The sequence below is a fragment of the Pholis gunnellus genome, assembly GCF_910591455.1.
Source record: "Pholis gunnellus genome assembly, chromosome: 13".
NCBI classification, from domain to species: Eukaryota; Metazoa; Chordata; class Actinopteri; order Perciformes; family Pholidae; genus Pholis; species Pholis gunnellus.
The window spans coordinates 1,626,532-1,646,564 of record NC_136540.1 but is presented as its reverse complement, the minus strand read 5'-3'; positions in this window follow the sequence as shown (position 1 = coordinate 1,646,564).

Sequence of the window (20,033 nt, the reverse complement as noted above, 5' to 3'; positions counted from 1 at the left end):
TTGACTGCAGCACACCCAAAAGTGTACCTGCCATCATTTATAAGAGCCATGGCTCTATAGTAGCTGTTACATGCAAGCCGACGTACTGCTCTCCTTCTCAACCGCCTTCGTACACATCAAAGTCTGTTTACTGGTCTCAGGGAGTTCTCCTGCATGTCAGAGACAAGTTGTATGAAACCTTTGTTGTTCTCTACAGGGGGGCTTTGTGAAGTCACTCGCTTCCTCAAATGATGTGAAGTGAGTCAGCGTCGTCTTTTTGAGTTCATGATTTTGAAAATGAACTAAACGGCGGTGTGGCGTGAGAGAGAAGCGAGCTCATTGGACCTCTGTAGTCTCTGCTCGAGGCCGGGGGACGAGGAGATGATTTGCATGACTGGCCTTGTAAAAATCAAGACGACATAATGATGCCACATTTGATGTAATCTCACTGAAACATGGACTGAAATAAAAGTGAGTTGATGAATCTGTGCGTTTACAAGAAGCATTAGGGCCGTGAGAGCGCTCCTTAAGGACATTATAGAAGTAAAGCAGGTGGCATAAATCAAGACGCTTGGACAGAAGCCTAAAACTAGGTGCTCGCATTTATCAAGTGAATGCGGTTCATTTTGCTTTCAGTGAAATTTTTCCCACACACTTAAGCATCTTTACGTGCTGTAGACGGCCAATGAGATGCACCACATGGCCCTCTGAGTCATTTACAGCTTGATTTATCAAGGAGTGGGTCGTGGCTAGAGCTGGGCGCTGGATTGATTTCATCGATTCATTTGAACTCGTGGTTCAGGACGAGGTTTAAAATTAAAAATAGTTTTTCATTACTATATATACTGAATATTATCTCCTGTTTCAAAAGTTTCCTATTGCCATCGGGCTGTCGGCGGACATTTTGGCTTGAAGATGCTGCGACCTCATATTCCAGGTGTAGCTAATAAGCCGACCTCCACACTTCACCTTTGTACACCTGACCTCCGCCCCTCCATCTTTGTCCGTGCAGCGCACACACACACACTAACAAAGAGCTGGCGAACCACTGAGGAGAAGAAGCACGAGCGTAACGACAGAGCCGAGGTCTCGAGTGTGTCTCGTGGCCCCGGGGTCGGTGTGAAATGCCACCGAGACAAAAGGCAGGGCCGAAGAACTGGAGTGTGTGTGTGTGTGTGTGTGTGTGTGTGTGTGTGTGTGTGGGAGAAGAGACGTGAGATAAAAGAGCATGAGTGAGTTGTGAGGAGCAGTATGTGAGGACAGCGCTCACTTTCTCTCTCTCTCTCTCTCTCTCTCTCTCTCTCTCCTCTCTCTCTCTCTCTCTCTCTCTCTCTCTCTCTCTCTCTCTCTCTCTCTCTCTCTCTCTCTCTCTCTCTCTCTCTCTCTCTCTCTCATCCATTTGGCAACTGAATTTTCACACAAACCTTTGACGAGATAAAATGCAAATTAGATGAATTTTCCTTTTTTTTTTTTAAATGGAAATCCTTTTATTAATTAGATTATTATTGTTATTTATTGTCAGCTGCAAAATTCACCACAAGACGGCCCTTTTCTTTTTACTTGTTTTTTTGCGGTTTCCATCATTTTATCATTTTTTCCTCCAACTACTGTCTTTATTATTCTCTCATAGTCTCTGTTTCCTTCACCGTCTTCTTTATGTCGATTAACCCTCTGAACCTGAAGCAGTTCGGGGCGTTTCTTTGCTCCTGTCACATGTTTCTGTCTGTGGCCTTGATGTTCACTGCAGTCTGACTAGAAGTATATGGAACTCAAAAAAACACAGTTACCTTGAAATTAATCAATAACCGTGTTTAAAGCTTCTTGCTGTGATGGACGATGGTTCTAAAGAAACATGCTTTTCAATCCCGCCGGCAGGTTTCGGGGTTCAGCGAGTTAAAGCCTCTTTAGTTCTCTACCGTTTCGTCCCTTTTCATCCCTAAAATGTCACGTCTCCGCCTCTCTCGTTCCTTCTCAATGGCTTGCCACTCCTCCTCCTCCACCTGTGTGTGTGATAACAGCTGTGCTTCACCCGCCAGGCCCGAAAAACAAAAGAGACAGTTCTGGCACCATTGAGGTCGACCTTCTTCCTGCATCATTTCAATGTGTGTTCAAGTTCCCCTGTCACACAGAAGATACAATAATAAATACACACAACCTAGTCACGTCCAGATATACTGTAACACACAACATACAAATGTAAGATGACGAGACAAACACGGTCCCTCTCCGTGGTGCTGAAACATTTAAAGCCAGTCTCAATAGCGTGAGTGTCTGTTATTCTGTCATACGAGCCCCAAACCCACAGAAAGAAGCTCAGCATAGCTCCTCTTTCTTCACTAATTCTCAACGCCCTTTTTTAGGAACAGAAAAAGTTGACTTTCAAACCTATCAACGATGTTTTTGACTCAAAACGTTTCTTGGTTCAACTGTTCCTTTAACAATCCAACTCTTTCCTAAGTGTCTCCAAAAGGTCCCGCTGTGAACCGGGTCTTTGTAGTTCAGCAGGACCCCCTACTTAGGCAGGTGACAGACATATTTCAATAATGCAGGTGGTACACGGTGTGTAGACCTCACAGGGGGGTGGTGAACTGTGTGTGTGTGTGTGTGTGTGTGTGACTGACGTGTCACAGCAGTTACAGCTTCAGTTTAAAGAGCGAGGGCCCCTCTGTTGTTGTCTTAAGGCAGAGGGGTCGATAAACTGCAATTTCTGTTCACCCATGATACTCCTCACCCGCTCCTGATTGTGTTGACTTATTACCCTTCAGCTGCTCCTCCTCTCCTGCATTCACCAGAGCTTCCCAGAGGTTACTGCCCCCCCTTCTCCATCCTCCTCTTTCCTTCCATTTCTTTTTTTAAAACCTTCCACATCCTCTCACCCACTTTCTCCTAATTGGCAGAACTACGGTGCTGCAAACCCTGAGCAGCCCGTCTGACCTGATCACCTGATCACCTGTAAGCCACGAGTGCACCCACACACTCACACTCACACACACACACACACACACACACACACACACACACACACACACACACACACACACACACACACACACACAAACGTGGACTCATTAATCAAAGCAACAGTGCACCGACTGACAGTGCCTCCGACAATCGAAACTGTGATGTGAATTGATATTTTCCCATGAAGGTCGAGGAGTACGAGTGTGAGATGTGGAGAGATACACAAGCGTGCTTGTGTATTACACATTAGTGCTGCACGGTATACAGATACTAGAAAAGTATCGCAATACCCCGACGTTAAACATGGTACAATGCCTCATTTTATTAGTGCCGTTACTTTAAGAAGGACAGCGTTTCAATAAGAGCCGTGTTTACAAGCTGCATCAATGTGCGATAGCAGTGACTTTACGTAACGACGTCCACGACTGTTTTGACAAAGCAGACTCAAAGAGTGAAATAATGTACGTCAACTGCAGGAGTTGTGCCTCTTTATTGCTCCCACCTTGCTACCCGCTGCGCATGCCAACACAATAAAATCCAGAAACATGCACTCTGGATTTTGATTTGACAAAAACAAGTAAACTACAAGATGCGTTGTCTTTGTGCAGCATGTCGGTCGAAGAACGTCCGTATAGCAAGAACATCATTCAAAGTGTTTATTTGTAAAGTCCATCTACAGTGCAATAACTTGCAAACAAAACAAACAGCTTATGATACACCTGACGACCACACATGACGGTCACAAACTGTGCGCCTCTTCCGGTGCACAACACAGCTGCTCTGTGGTTACCGATTCACCCGTTTGTATTTACCACCTGCTGTGCCAAAAGGGGAATTAAGGATGAGCACAATACGAAAATGGCTCCAACAGACAGACCGTCCTCCCTCGGAGTCTGAATTCATGGCAGTCCCGACTGTCTGGCACGACTCATCATAACCCGCCGGTTAAGATGTGATTAGGGGAAAGTTGAAACACTGCTGTGTGCTTTCTCCATTCAAGGAAGTGCCCCGGCAATCAAATTAAGCCTGGAGACACTCATAAACTAGTTATACTGATACGTCTAGAAAGACATAATTCGTTTAAATTATTCAAAACATTTTGATTACCTTCCTCGTGACAATAACACCGGGAGAACCGCTCCTGTGCTGCGACACATCCACAACAATATTGTTGGCAAGAGGCAAGCATGAGAGAGGTAAAAGGAAGAGCAGGGGTGGATATGATTTTGGAAACTCAATTTTCTATTCTCCAATCATACCAATGTTGTGTAGTCAGCTCTTAAAAATGTCAACAACTTTGCTGTATTTCTCTGCGCAACATATCCTCAAACAACGGCTTGTGTGTAATCTTTAAAAAAACTTGCTCCTCATTATTTGTGCGTTTTGCTACAAAAAGCCAGCAACACGTGTCAATCTCCCCTCGTTACATGGATACGTTATTTTCAGAATAAACTTCCATCGTGACAGGAAACAACTTTGAAAGGTTTTAGAAACAAAACTTTCTTTGTTGGTTCAGGAAAACATCGTCGTTTGGGTTAAAATAACCACGGAAGTGAGAAATACATCAACGCTAATTCCTCGTTTGTTGGACCCATCCACCTTCACCCTTCCTCGTTCAAGATTACGTGGATAACATACGAAATAATTCCGTGGGATACCTACAAATTACGGCGCATTATATTTGGTAGGTATAGCTCTGAATGCTGCTCTGCGTCGTAGCCATTCGACTTGAGGTTTGGATGTCTTTAGAGTGGGAGCCAACATTTCCTTTTCTCTTTCTTACTGTATATTTTTAGAAATGTTTCAGCACATTTTTTATATTGCCTTTTCAAACATCAACATAGAATAAATAAGCAATAATCTAGCGGCTGCCAGGAAGGAAGCAGCAAGAGTAGGAAGTCACTTTCACGTGTAATGATGTCTATTTAATAGGCTCCTTGATGCCAGAAGCGTCAGTCGTCCTGTCGGCATTGGCGGCGTTGAGACCGAAAGACTGATAACACGTGGCCACTTCATATAATCAGCATTCTCCTCCAACATCCACTCCGGGTTTCTAATAAAGACCTCTCCTGGTGTCGGAGAAGGATTGCTTATATCAGATCCTGTGTACCGGTAAATAACTCTGTTTCGTTCATAACAAGACTGCCAGGGTCCCCGCAACGCGCCACAAGCCTGCCAATACCTCCACCTTTCCAACTCAAGGTCACGGATTAATTTCCTTTTTCCACGGCCCCATGAGCATTCTGGTATTTGCTATATGGCTCCATCTTGAAAGGCTGCAGAGACTTCTTAGAAGCCGGGCAGGAAAACACATCTATGTGCGGTGTGTAATCAGCACGTGTCATTTGAAGATTTCCACAGTCTGGATCACTGGTTCAACCTTCTCTGGTACACTCCGGTCAAAACCATTAAAACCTGCAAGCCATACCAAATTATGAAGTGCCTGCAAATGAAATGTCACACACAAACAAAATATTGATTGCCTGGAAATGTCACATAAGGCCTTACATCAGTAGAGAAGAGAGCCAGTGAAGTGCAGAGAAGGTGTTTTAAAGTTGTGATGTTTTATGAGCCACAAAACAGCACAGTGTTTCTACATCCCAATAAAAGCTCAACGGAAAAAACGTTCAGTGAAAACATTCAACCGCAGACTTTATTACTAGAGCTAGAACACATCACCCTTACAGCCGGGCTCAGATCACAGATGGCTTGGTCTGTAGCGATGTTTGGTCCAGATTCTCTGGTAATGTGAGGCGTTTACAGATCCACTATCAAACCCATAGACTGTAGATAAGAAGTAGACAGAGTCACCGGGACGTCGACCTGGAGTTTGGACTTTTGGCCGTCGCCATCTTCATCTTTGGTGAGCGGGTGGACGTTTTTAGGCGGCCGAAATGTTACGATTAACTGTCATGAACTGAAAACTGTGAAAGGGTTAAAGTTGTAAGACGAAAACATTGTAGGCATCTGTCAATCACAGTAAGCCCCGCCCTAAAGCATCCCCTGCTTTATGGTCTGTTTGACTCTAAATGGACCATCATTTACTAAATGAACATCATGCTGTATTGAAGAAGACTTGGAACTAGAGATTGAGACCATAAACTCATGTTTACAATGTTTACTGAGGTAATAAATCAAGAGAGAAGTAGAGTCATTTTCTCATAGACTTCTATTATACTATCCCCTGTAGTCTGAGCCCGGCTGAACTACAGTTGTGGTTCTTAATCTGATGTAGGTCATTTGAAGTAGAAGTTGAGCCCCTAAGAACCTGAATACTCATGGGGGGGTCAGGTCCTGTCAAGCACTTCAGACGGTAGAAGTGTAGTAGCGTCTCGCGTTTGATCCCGCAGTTCACAAATGTCAGCGCAGATCTATGAAATATTACAATAACAAGAGCGAGTGAAGGAGGCTTGAGCCAAACGAGGACTGATGGGAGCACCGAGATCTAAAGGTTGGAAAACAGACCGTACTCCTAATGGGGTCAGGAAACATGTGTTGTATGGTATCATGCAGGCAACTGCAGCCAGAGTCAATCCTCACGTTGCTCAGTGATCAACAGGAAGTTGTATTTGTAGACCCAAGAATCTAACGCGGGGGGGGGGGGGGGTTGCTGCATTTGTTCTCAGCCAGACGTTCCCCGAATAAGCAGATTAAAAAATGTCTGGAGGAGCAGATCAGTGGCTGAAAATGCCAATTTGGTTTCATTTCAAGCACAAGATGACAAAGAATACATTCAATTGTCGTAGTGGAGCCAGAGTTGGACGCAGAGTCCAAGCCAGTCAACCAGTGTTGTGAAGCACTCGAGAGTCTGTGCTCCTCCATCTACCACTGAGTTACTGCAGCAGCACAGACAGAGCAGGCCTCCCACAGGATCCTGGGTAATTTAGCAGGTAATGAGCACTCCCGACTCTGTCACACAGGACGTCTCATATCTGGCTGTGGAAGTAATACACACACACACACACACACACACACACACACACACACACACAATACCATCATTCAGGTTTCCATAAACCTATATGCACACCCTGCGGTATCTTACACCTGCTGCAATTTGTCATGCCCCAACAAGCAGTGAGTTTGCATTTTAATTAGTTTTCTTTTTAGGCTACAACTTCTTTCTTTTTTTTTTTAAAACAAAACAAAGCATGCCTAGCCTATCAATTACAAATTACAAAAACAACGCTCATATAGCATCGACGATGGAGTCGGGAATCGGCCAACAAACCGCGATCTTTCAGCCGTGAGACCGATGTTTGTTCCTCGTGTGAAACAAGAAGTCAACGTGGATTTATCAGTCACGTAACTTGATTACTTCAGTAACGGCTCGTCCTTAGATATTTTAACCCAAAGGATGATCTTTACCGAAACTTAACCGAGTAGTTTCCTGTGAAGACGGAAGTTTATTTTCACGAGGTGAAATCGACACCTTATGCTGGGTTTGGTGGTAAAACGCACAAAATCTGAGGAGTAACTTGTTCATACGAGCCGTTGTGTGAGGACACTTAGACCCCTTCATTACCCGCAACATCTCTGCTTTAATGACTTTGTGCATGCTCTCCTTTACGCCCGGTTCCTCGACACCACGGAGGTGTAAATGACCTCACGCCTGTTTCAAAAACATTCCCTCCACAATCTTAAGGAGGAGACAAAGCGAGAGAAAAAGGATACCGAGGGAAGTTGGTACAAAAAGAGTAAGAAGGAAGCGGAAGGAGTAGGAAAAGAGAGAGACATCAAGAGAAGAAAGTCGGATCACCAAGTCCATCAATCAGAAGTGGAGCATGAGACTTTGAGAAAATTGCACGTGCCCTTGAGCAGATCAACAGCCTCTGTCCGCCTGAAAGAAAATGACTGTTGCATTGAAATGACTCCTAATGGCTGAGTGCTATACACGGGTCATTGATGGGCTAGGTGTGTGTGTGTGTGTGTGTGTGATGGTGGAGAGAGCTGCCTTAGCCAGAGGCATACACAGTCTCCATCCGATTAAACAGAGCAGGATGAGGTGATCATTCACCTCCACTTGCCCTTCTTAGGTCACACACACACACACACACACACACACACACACACACACACACACACACACACACACACAAGGAAGGATGAAAGAAGAAGAGGTGCACATGACGTCACCAAGCCGTTGTGTTTTTGTCCTTGTGTCGTGCTCTCATCACAGGATCTGATCACAGTTTACAGTCCGCACGGTGCTGATGTCTCTATTGAATACATTAATATCAGATAACGTTATTTTAATAAATAACAAGTCAGTACATTTATATCTGTGCATTTGTTTGTTATATTTTGTTTCACAAAGTTAGGAAATCAATGTTGAAATCAAAACTCAAGTTACACATAAAAGACACGGTGAGGCATAACGCTTACGTTAACTGCAGAAGTAGAACTTTAAGTTCAACACAGAGACCCGATGTAGACGTGAACAATGTGCTCGAACTGCAACTAATCTGCTGATCGTTCTTTCAGTCAAATAATGATTTGTTTTGTTTACAAAATGTAAAAAAAAGATATATAAATAAACAGAAGTTCCCTACACCCAAGGCAGCAAATCTTTGGCATTTTCTGCTTCATACTCTTTCTTTTCTTAAAGGTTTAAAGAACAACACTTAACAGGTTGTTGTCCTGGCTGGACTTATGGATTCAGCAACCGGAGCCCAACATCGCTACGTCTCTTCTCTCTGGGACATATTAAAGGTTTTTGATCTTAGATTACAGCCGTCATCATATTGTTTTTTTTGGCACCTGATGAATGGAAGTTACCATATTTAGACTGCTGAGTGACATAGAGACGCCGTATACACGGCTCTGATAGCTACCTGTCAATCACAGTAGCCCCGCCCTAAAGCATCCCCTGCTTTATGGTCTGTTTGACTCTAAATGGACCATCATGTACTAAATGAACATCATGCTGTATTGAAGAAGACTTGAAACTAGAGATTGAGACCATAAACTCATGTTTACAATGTTTACTGAGGTAATAAATCAAGAGAGAAGTAGAGTCATTTTCTCATAGACTTCTATACAACCAGAGGAGTCGCCCCCTGGTGGACACTAGAGAGAATGCAGCTTTTAAGACACACTCGCATCGGCTTCACTCGGCAGAACCGGAGGTTACCGCCTGGTACAAACACACACACACAGGGGTGGTTAAGCTATAAGCGGCACACTGAAGATGTCACGGTCTCCCCGCTAATGAGATTCGACATATTATTCCCTCCTCTGCAACACTAAGGAACAGCAGAGAGGCACAGTGCATCTTAACAACACAGGCCCCGGTTTGGCTGAAAACATAATTTGTTCCCGGCAAGGGGAGCGCGTTTGAGTCAAATTAAGTTAGATACACACACACACCCACACACACACACATTTCAAATGCCCTGCACACATTGCATACCCATCCTAACTGTCAGTGTGTGTCTCTGGGAGGTCCAGTCAGAGCAGAGTGGTGGTGAAAACGTATCATACAACCAAGGTTGAAGTGTGCACACGTGCTTCGTCTTCTAAATGATATGAAAGCTTGGCTTTTGAAAACGCAGACAGGCTTAAGTTGTAAGTTGAAATAGTTGCCTCCGGGCACTTGTCGTCATCCATCATTTAAAAATAAATCAAAAATGGCAATCCCATCACAACATTCATTACAACTTAAAGGGACGGAGAGGGGAACAGACGGGGAAGCAGTGGAGAGGAGGATGTCAGACTACTGAGCGTCAGTGCTTCATGTAAGAAGTCTTAATGTAGTAATTGCTGGCACCATCATCTCCTACAGTACGTCAATTTTATGCAAAACACTGAGCTTTTGAATGTGAACTTTTATAAGTATGTGTTACATCCCCTTAATTGGTTCACGGTGAAAAGAGATTCTACTCTGCAATTAAATCTGGGAAGCTTTCAGAGGCGGTTTCAGAGGTTTTTACCTCAACACATTATTAGGCTCCCGTTATTAAACATGATGTAATGAAAGGAAGGAGCCACAACGTGTGCTGAAAGAGAGAAATGAGAGCAGCCACTCTTCCATTAAAAAAATTGGAGAGAGATTTTTTTTTTTTTAAGCAGTATGCATGGCAGCAATGTGACAAGACTCCTTCAGTATTATGTGGAATATATTGCAGAAAGATCTGACCTTGTCACTCCCCGCCAGCTAACAGCAGCCTCGACACAGCACGGGGGGGCTGAGGAGTGACCTTAATAAACACAGACTACCAGCCAAAAACCTCAGCATACAGAGCAGGACTGCAGTTATCAGGGAGTCCACTGTGAGAGGACTCGAACACACTCCCGCCATGTGGTCTTACCCAAAACCACTGCAGCAAGTGGGATAAAATATCATCTCTAACAGGAGGTGGAGGATAAATTAAATATGCTACAGCTATGCAGCAGATAATTCCTTACAATGACATTTTGGAGCCATCAATGGAAGAATATAAGAATGTAGCAGCAGGGTATAACACAGCTCATAAAGCAGTTTAGACATAGGGTTAATTATGTGAATAATTACTCTTAATTTAGCTTAATTATTCATATAGAATTAAGCCAGTGCCTTGAGTGAAGTCTTTTTCTAATATGCCTCTAATGCAGGAGGTGTGTGGAAAAACAAACAAGTGTTAATGTGATTAACCCACATGTGAGAAAAGCCATGTTGAGTTTCCTCCAGAACGGGTACAATACAAACAGCGGCGTTTACATCCCTACGGAGCCAATAGGAACACGCAGTTCACTTCCGCTCATAACAGTCACAACAATAGCGCGTTAAAAAGTCACGTGTCACCCAAAAATGCATGAAAACATCATGTCATGTCACACGTGCCAAAAACAAACAGTCAGAAGGGAACAAACGAGCTCAGCCACTTCAAGAAAAGTAACCGTTGATGAAAATACTGCACATAGTTAATGACAATAAATATAACTACGGGTGACGACAGACAGACAGACGGCCTGTGAGAGACACGAGCAAGCTGCAGTAAAGCTGCTTAATAACAGTAACACAATCAAGATATTAACACACAATAAGTTAGTTAGTAAAGTACTTACAGTTCAGTAACGTAAGCTCTGGGAAGTAACGAAATCCGCTGCAGAAAACGTGACGATAATTCCTTTGAGATGACGACAACAGGTGGACGGAACACTTCCGGGTTCAAGTTGCGTTCTGAGCCGACGGTTGATAACTAGCATGTAGCATTAGCTGTCCTGAAGCAGGTTTAACTGTCGTTGGTTTCTCATTATTTTATGGAATTTATTTTGGGGTTTTTCTGTCTCACAAGTAAAGGGCACGGGGACAAACAAAGAGGAGAGTTTGCTTCATGGATGATGTTTGCTTCAGGTTTCTTTACTAGCGAGAGTGGGCGGGGCCTTGATAGGTTAAAGGGTACATTCAGACTTTTTAAAATTCTACTCAAACCAGGTGTAAAGACAAATGGGATGCATGATTACGTACATGTTTTGTTCAGCAGGATAATCTTCACAAATTAACACCACTTTTGTGATTTTTGAATGACAATTTACAGAAGTAAAAAGATAACGTTAGGCTGTATAGCTATAGGACAGACGAGTCGGCGTTATGAAGTTCAACCGGCTTTTTTAAGACACCTAAAAGCTTCAATGTTATAAATTAATTTACTGACTTTATACTCATATTTTATATACAGACCTTACCTAGAACCCATTCAAAACTCGTTTCCTTCAGCACTCTATTAGTCTTCTCTGTCCAAAGGTTACAAAAGGCCCCCACCAGCCCCTAATAAACTCAATAATCAACGCTGCATATCTCATAAACATATCTCATGATAACACATTGTCAGGACAGCACAGAGGTTGTTATTTCTAACAGCAAAGACACAAGGGGAACTAAATTAATTAAAAGTCTTGTTAGTTATTACTCTTCATAAAATCTATTTTTTTTTTTTACTTTGTTGGAGCCTGGTAACACCTGGTGCACGAGCTCTATGAGGAATATGAATTAATGGGATCAGACGCAGAGCACTTTGAAAAATTCGAAGAATTTCTCGTTGGCAGAGAGCCAAGAGGCAGAGATAACTTTTATATCTTGTTATTCGTGAATTCATCAAGGACCTCAGTGTCGAGGTTGATCCTATAAAAACAAAGCTTTTGGTGTCTGGTTATTAACAATGCTGTAACTCAAAGAAAAACAACAATAAGATCTGCTCACTTCAGAAACGATCAGAGTCTAATACAAATGTATTTGTGCTGTGTAGGGCAAAGGTGTCTCTGAACATTAGAGAGCATGCATTGCCTTCTAACCCCGAGTCATACAAATATTAAAATACAAGAATAATGTGTAACTCAAGAGCCCTTCAATGCAGAAGAGGCTATCAAACACAAGTGGGCCTTCAAGGAACAACCCAACGTCTAATGTCTGACGCAGCTTGTAGACACATTCTGCACATTTTGCTGGTATTTTCCTGCGGTTCTGAAGAGTGAAGCTGATGCGGAAGTGTCGACTCTATGGTTGCAAAAAGAAGTCAGTCCCCCGCATTCCAAATATAGTAACTTCCGTTCATAGTTTGCGGGAAAACCAACATGGCGACGGCCGTAATCCAAGATGGCAACGTCCACTTCTCATCTATGGTATTGTCTTAAATTGACATACTTCATCCAAAGATCTATAGAGAATCGCACACATTTACAAGTTCAAACACGGAGGGTAATACTGCAGAAGAGTGCAGCAGAACCGCAGAGTTCATTGAGGTGAATGAGAGCCAGAGAGGAGCAGCGATGGGATGCAGAGGATGGTTCATGAGAGTAGATTCTGCTTTAAAGCTGAGGTTAGTTTCGACGTGGCAGCCCGAGAATCAATTCGCTGACTTCAAAGAAATAGCCAAACTCAACAACAACAACAACAAAAGATGGATCTTGCATGTTTCTCCAGATCCACGTAAGCTTGTGAAGAACTGTTTCTGCACCATTGTGACCTTTGTTAACCATGAATGATAACAGTAATGTTTCCACGACGCATATTATTCGTAGCAACAGCTACAGATCTACCATCTGCTGCAAATCCTAGAACAGTCCTTAACAGCACTCCTGCCAGACGACAGTTCAGCTGGCTGACTGTGTGTTCCCGTATAGATCCTTATGTATCACAACTTCAGTATCATGTTGTTGCTGTGCCAACATCTTAATGTAGCGAACGTAACACTTAACAAAACATATGTGGGCTTCATAACACTGATGCTGTGTTTTCATGGGGGTGTAAGCCAAACATGAGAGTAAATTACATAATTACAAAAATAAATGTGCATTCTGGATTTATTTTAAACTAGTTATTCACATGTTGCCTGAGTGACAGTTGTGAATAACATGCAACAAAAGAGAAGGGATCATAGACTGTATATAAGAAGTGGACGTAGTCGCCATCTTGTTTTTTTTTGCATGAACATTTCATCCCAGCATCTCTTTGTGGTCCATCTAGAGTGACGTCACTAGTGCTATTCTTGACAATTTCAGGGATTTACAGCTCAAAGCACTAAAAGAAGGTGTCTCATTAGGAGCAATCGGGAAAAAATACGCCGGCGCTCAGAAGAACCCGATATGTGGACACAGGTCCTAACAGCAGCGGTCCCACGGACGTCGTTGGCACGTCCTGCTGTATTCTGAATTGAAGATGGCACAAGTAAAGTAAAAGTTGCAAAATGTAACGCAAGTTAATTTCAACTCAAACTCCTCGTGACTCTGTGTGAGTAATAATTCAAATGTCATATAAACTCTGGAATGGGCCTTTAATCCTGTGCATCAGACTGGCAGGGTCTCCGACTGTGGAGCTAAATGAAGTGCAGGATCAAAGACCTGGCTGCTGCTCAGAGGCTCCGGAGGAGGTTAGACCTTCAGCATCCTCTCCTCTCCTCTCCTCTCCCTCTTTTCTTTTTTTAATCACCATGAGTCTCTACTTTATCTCGCTCGTCACCCTTAACTCTGTTGTGATCTCGCCGTCTTTAATCTCCTCTGCTACATTCTGATCTGTTCTGAGATTCCCACCTCCCTCCCTCCCTCTTTCTCTCTCTCCTGACATCTAGTTCAAAGGAGGGGCCTCCCACTAAGTACCCCCCATCACCTCCCTCTCATCCATTGCTCTGCAGCTCTTCCGCAGTTTCCTCAGTGGGGGGTATTTAGATTTTCCCTCTGACTCGCTCTCACATTCTCACTTTCTCTCTCTGCTTCTTCTATTCGACTCTCTCCCTTCTTCGACTTGAACTGCAAAAATACATGAAAGAGTCTTCACCGGCAAACGCAGAACAGGGTTTTAAGGGAATGGGTCCACAAGAGTTAACATGGTTTTAACTTTTGCATGTTACTCTATTTTTACACGCAGTGATTCGTCGGTCGTAGAGGAGCAGAAGAGCTGATGCACCCAAATCTCACCCCGATGTGTCGGGGGGGGGGGGAGGGGGGGGGGGAACGTCAAGCTCAACTTGTTTGATCCGAACTCCCAACAGCAGGTTTGAAACCACAAAGCAAAAATATGTAAATGTTAAACTCAAAAAACCTTAAAGTCGTTGGATGTGCGCCCACGTGCCGGCGTCGTAGGACTCGAGATCAGCTCTCGGTCTTGATCGAATTGTTTTTTAAAGATCTGCTCACATTCAAGCGCCTAAAGAAAAAGAAAAGTCAAATCTTGCAGAAAAGTGAAGACAACCTTTTGTCTCCCCCAACTTTCTCTGTGCTTACAGTATAAATGTCAGTGTAGCTGATGGTACTTTTTTCACGTGTCATTGGGTCCAAAACACCCACCTAGTTGGTGCAGAAAAGCCAAAATGGAAAGCAAACGATGCTTCTCCTCTCCCCACAACTCTCCGACATAAGTTACATTTCTGTAACTTTCAGAGACCAACAATGCAACACACAACAAAACACAATGATTGAATGCCTCCCCGTCCCATCTCCTCCGTCTTCTTCCAGGTCTGCTCCAGGGCAAAGGTGACGTTCAGACATACTGCCCTCCTCCCACCTCTCCCCCTCCACCCCCCATCCAGCACAAATTAACTCGTAACTCCTCCCGATTCCTTCAGCGTTTCCCCCGCTAGCCTCTCTCTATTTCCCTTCACCCCTCACTACTCTCCACTTGCTGCCTCTAAAGAGGCCGAAAGAGTCAAGCGTGTCCTCCCACATGTGAGTTTACGTGTGTCTGTGTGGAGGCAAAAGGTGTTTCAGATCGATCGCTCTGGTCACACTCTTGACCTTCGCCCCCCCCCCCCCCCCCCCCCGAACCCTGACATATTATTGAAGATGCTCGCGCCGCAAGAGTTAAACACGAGATTCTGCTCTGTGCTACAGTGATGCAGTCAGTCAGTCTTAGCGTCGATAAAGATATACACACACTTGCTTATTCTCTCACACACACATTTTTATTTATTTATTGAGGGTGATCCTTTGCCAACCTTGCTTAAGAAGGACAAGATGTGAACTGCAACTAACCTCTTGTTCAGCAGTAAATATGTGTGTGTGTGTGTGTGTGTGTGTGTGTGTGTGTGTGTGTGTGTGTGTGTGTGTGTGTGTGTGTGTGTGTGTGTGTGTGTGTGTGTGTGTGTGTGTGTGTGTGAGAGGATTGGAGGGTGACAGGAATGGACACAATTGTGACTTGTGAATTTTGAGTAAAGAACAGAAAGTGGACAGTAAACAGATAAATAGATGAATGTGGATGGATGGATGGATGGATGGATAGATGGGTGGGTGGATGGATGGATGGATGGGTGGGTGGATGGATGGATGGATGGATGGATGGATGGATGGATGGATGGATGGGTGGATGGATGGATGGATGGATGGATGGGTGGATGGATGGATGATGGGTGGATGGGTGGATGGATGGGTGGATGGATGGATAGATGGGTGGGTGGATGGGTGGGTGGATGATGGATGGATGGATGGATGGATGGATGGATGGATAGATGGGTGGGTGGATGGGTGGGTGGATGATGGATGGATGGATGGGTGGATGGATGGGTGGATGATGGATGGATGGATGGATGGATGGATGGATGGGTGGATGGATGGATGGATGGGTGGATGGATGGATGGATGGATGGGTGGATGGATGGATGATGGGTGGATGGATGGATGGATGGATGGGTGGGTGGATGGATGGATGGATGGATGGATGGATGGATGGATGGATGGATGGGTGGATGGATGGATGGATGGATGGATGGGTGGATGGATGGATGATGGGTGGATGGGTGGATGGATGGGTGGATGGATGGATAGATGGGTGGGTGGATGGGTGGGTGGATGATGGATGGATGGATGGATGGATGGATGGATGGATAGATGGGTGGGTGGATGGGTGGGTGGATGATGGATGGATGGATGGGTGGATGGATGGGTGGATGATGGATGGATGGATGGATGGATGGATGGATGGGTGGATGGATGGATGGATGGATGGGTGGATGGATGGATGATGGGTGGATGGATGGGTGGATGGATGGATGGGTGGATGATGGGTGGATGGGTGGATGGATGGATGGATGGGTGGATGATGGATGGATGGATGGATGGGTGGGTGGATGATGGATGGATGGATGGATGGGTGGGTGGATGATGGGTGGAGGTAGATAGATAGATGGGTAGGTAGCCTTTTATTTACTCATTTATTTAGGGTCTGCTTCCTCCCGGGCATCACACTCCGCTGGTTCAGGTAATGATATACAGAAGATGATGATGGTGATGATATTTGATGATGATAATGATGATCATTATCATCATCATCATCATCATCATCATGATGAGGCTCTTATGTGCAACTGCTTCTTCTACAGTGAGGGAGGATAGATTACACTCCCCAGTGATTTCTCTTCCTCGCTCTCACACATATAATGCACATAATACAAAACAAAATCATACTTTAAAGGCACGACTTTCATCAAAAGTGACACTGATTCACACACACACACACACACACACACACACACACACACAGAGACACACACGGGGGCAAAGCTGCACACTCTGCACGCCCACTAAGTCAATTAAATAAGGCACACAAAGGGAGGCAACCACCCATTAAAAGCAACAATTAAGTCTCAGTGTGGAGGAGTGGCAGCCCCCCCTCCCCCCTTTAGGAAGCAACATTTACTTGTTAAGGGATGAGATGCTTTTGCACACAAGGCAAAGACAATTGAGACAGATATAATCATTACCTCCACAAAGCCAGGACTGCGTTGCTGCAACACGGACAACATGTTGGTAATTTGCACCTTAATAGGATGGGCAATCTCCGGGGGGAAATGTGCTTCCTGAATAGCCTTTCTTTCACAAATCAGAGATGCAGAAGTTGAGCGTTTCCACAGGCAGCGTCTCCCACAATGCAGCACTGCCCCCCCATGGCCATCTGTTGAACAGCAGCTCTGATGCTTCAGACTTGGTCAATACAAAGCCTGTTATTTTCAATACATTTTCTAGGACTATTACATTATTACACTTCTTAAAACCCCAATTTCATGTGATATAGTATTTTTACTGCTATTATTTATATTTCTTAAGGATTTTGCTTTTGGTTTAAAACCAAACCTTAATTAAAGACACAGAAATAAGAGGAGCAGAATGCTTTAAAACACGCGATCGAGACACAACGAGACTCATGGAATAATTAACAGACGCTCTTATTGTGTGAACCCTGCTGTGGGTGACAATCACAGCACATTAAAACTAAATTAAATCAAAAGTAAAGTGAGATTCAAGAGAGTCACGTTGACACCTAAATGTCAAGAAAAAGGAGAAAATGGATAAGAAAATGAAACTTCTTGCGGGCTTTAAACATTTGTGAGGTCATTTCTCTGCGCTGCACTGCTGACATTGTTGAGCGCGTTGAGATGCGCGGACGCTGACCTCCACCTCTTCTCCAGCTGCAGGGAGCCTTGCGGACGGGTGACAAACGGCCACGGCGACCCTGGAGGGCGCTCCTCAACACGGGACACCGTGCACCACAACCGGCCCAGAGAGGACGGCTTGGGGGTCGAGGAGAATTGACAAAAAAGAAAAGAAAAATCTGCCTTTTTGTTATTTATATGCAGCACAGCTAAAGTGGCACATTGGCTCTTTTTAAAAATGTATTTATTTATGGTGACACTTCCAAGTAATCGATATTATGAGTGGTGACAAAGAGCTGGGGGGACAACAACTACAAAGAGTTTTATTCCAAAGTAACCTGTCGAGTAGCTAAAAATATCAATAAGTAGATGTTTTACTCAACTTTTTAATGTGCAATACTTCTTGTTATACACTTTTATAGACTCTCTCTCTGGGTCGTCTTTCACTCACACATTGCTAACAAGCTAACGGGAGAAGTGTTAATTTCAAACAAACACAAAGCTTCTTTTGTGAGAACTCGTTGACATTCTCAAGACGAGATCTGAAAGTGTTTAAGAGAAGGAGTCGCTAATTAACCAGAGTCTCACCTTTCTTCTTTCTTTTTTTAAAGAGAACTGGAATTAAAGATTTGAAACTCGCTCTCACTCCACTCTTTCAATACCAACGCTTGGTCAGTGCCCTTGAGCAACAGACACTCAGAGCAACTGACCGAGTATAAATAGTGAGATAGTCCACACATCCAGGAGAACGCTGTCACGTGACTCACGGTACTCGCTTTGTGACTTTGTGACGTCACATGAGTCGTTAGTGTCATTAGTTACGTGACTCCTGTGAGTCGTGTAATAACGACTCTGCGGACATCAGCTGTCCTCTTACAGACTCCTTGACCACTGAACTATGACCTGGACAGAGAGACACGTTGTCCTCCAGTCAATAAAACAACGTCACAGAACCTAGAACCTAAAACCTTCAGCAAGAGTTGCATTGTGGGAAGTGTAGGATCCAGTGTGTTCTTGGTAGGCTGTGATTGGATGGAGGAGACAGAAGAGACATCTCTGGAGGATCTACTTTTACTTCATTCATTCAGTAGAGAAACAAAACATGAAGAGAGTTTGAAAAACACTTGAGGACAAAGAACGTTTTTATGTGATCGTGCAGAAAACGAGACATGTCGCACAAAGAAAACCCAACATTTCATTTGAGAGCACACACACACACACGCACACACGCACACACACACACACACACAGTATACGTATGCGCTCAAGGGCAGCACTGAGACTGTACAGGTGACAGAATATGTTCCCAAACTGTTTTGCCTCACAAATTTTCATTTAGACAGGAATATGCTAAAAAACAACGACCCCCCCCCCCCCACACACACACACACACTGTGTGTGTGTGTGTGTGTGTGTGTGTGTGTGTGTGTGTGTGTGCACAAGCCTCAGGTGGTGAAGTCTCCCTTCTCCCACCCTCCTGCTCTCGGCTGCTGCTCCTGACAAAGTCACAACTTCAAAGTCAAAACAGAGGAACGAACACACACACACACACACACACACACACACACACACACACACACACACACACACACACACACACACACACACACACACACACACACACACACACACACACACCCGAGCGTTACAGTGTCCCGTGCCTCCTCTCCTGCCATCCAGTGGGGCTCTTTGGCCCTTTGTGATGTATAATTGAAGCTGTGTGTAATTTCACCGACTCGTTTCCACTCGGAGCTCAACTTTCACTTCTCTCATCCTTCTGGAATATTCTCTCTGAAGTGGAGAGACCAGCTCTTTGAAAACGTGCTGGTTAACATCCCCCCTCCCCCTCTTTACTCCCCCTCTTTACTCCCCCTTCTCACCCCATCACTCCCCTGATCCGACTCCATCACACGTCTTTCTAACTTTATCTCAGATTCAGATAGAGTCAAAGTCAGAGTTACTTAAAAGTGTACTTTACTGTACAATAACACTGTTATTAAAGGATATGTCTGCTGTTTTATTCTTCTAATTATATTATATATTTATATTATGTTTTGTCAGACGAGTGTCTTTCACGCTCCGGCCTGAACATTTCATGTTCAGCTTTTACGTCAACACGAAGGAGAAGACCTTTGTGTTGGTTTAAACATGAAGGAATCAAGAAATTTGGAAGAAATCACATCATGAATTTACATCTGAGGAGAAAGTCATTAGCTGATTGCGACCGTGTGATGTGGTTGAAAGCTCTGGAAGAAG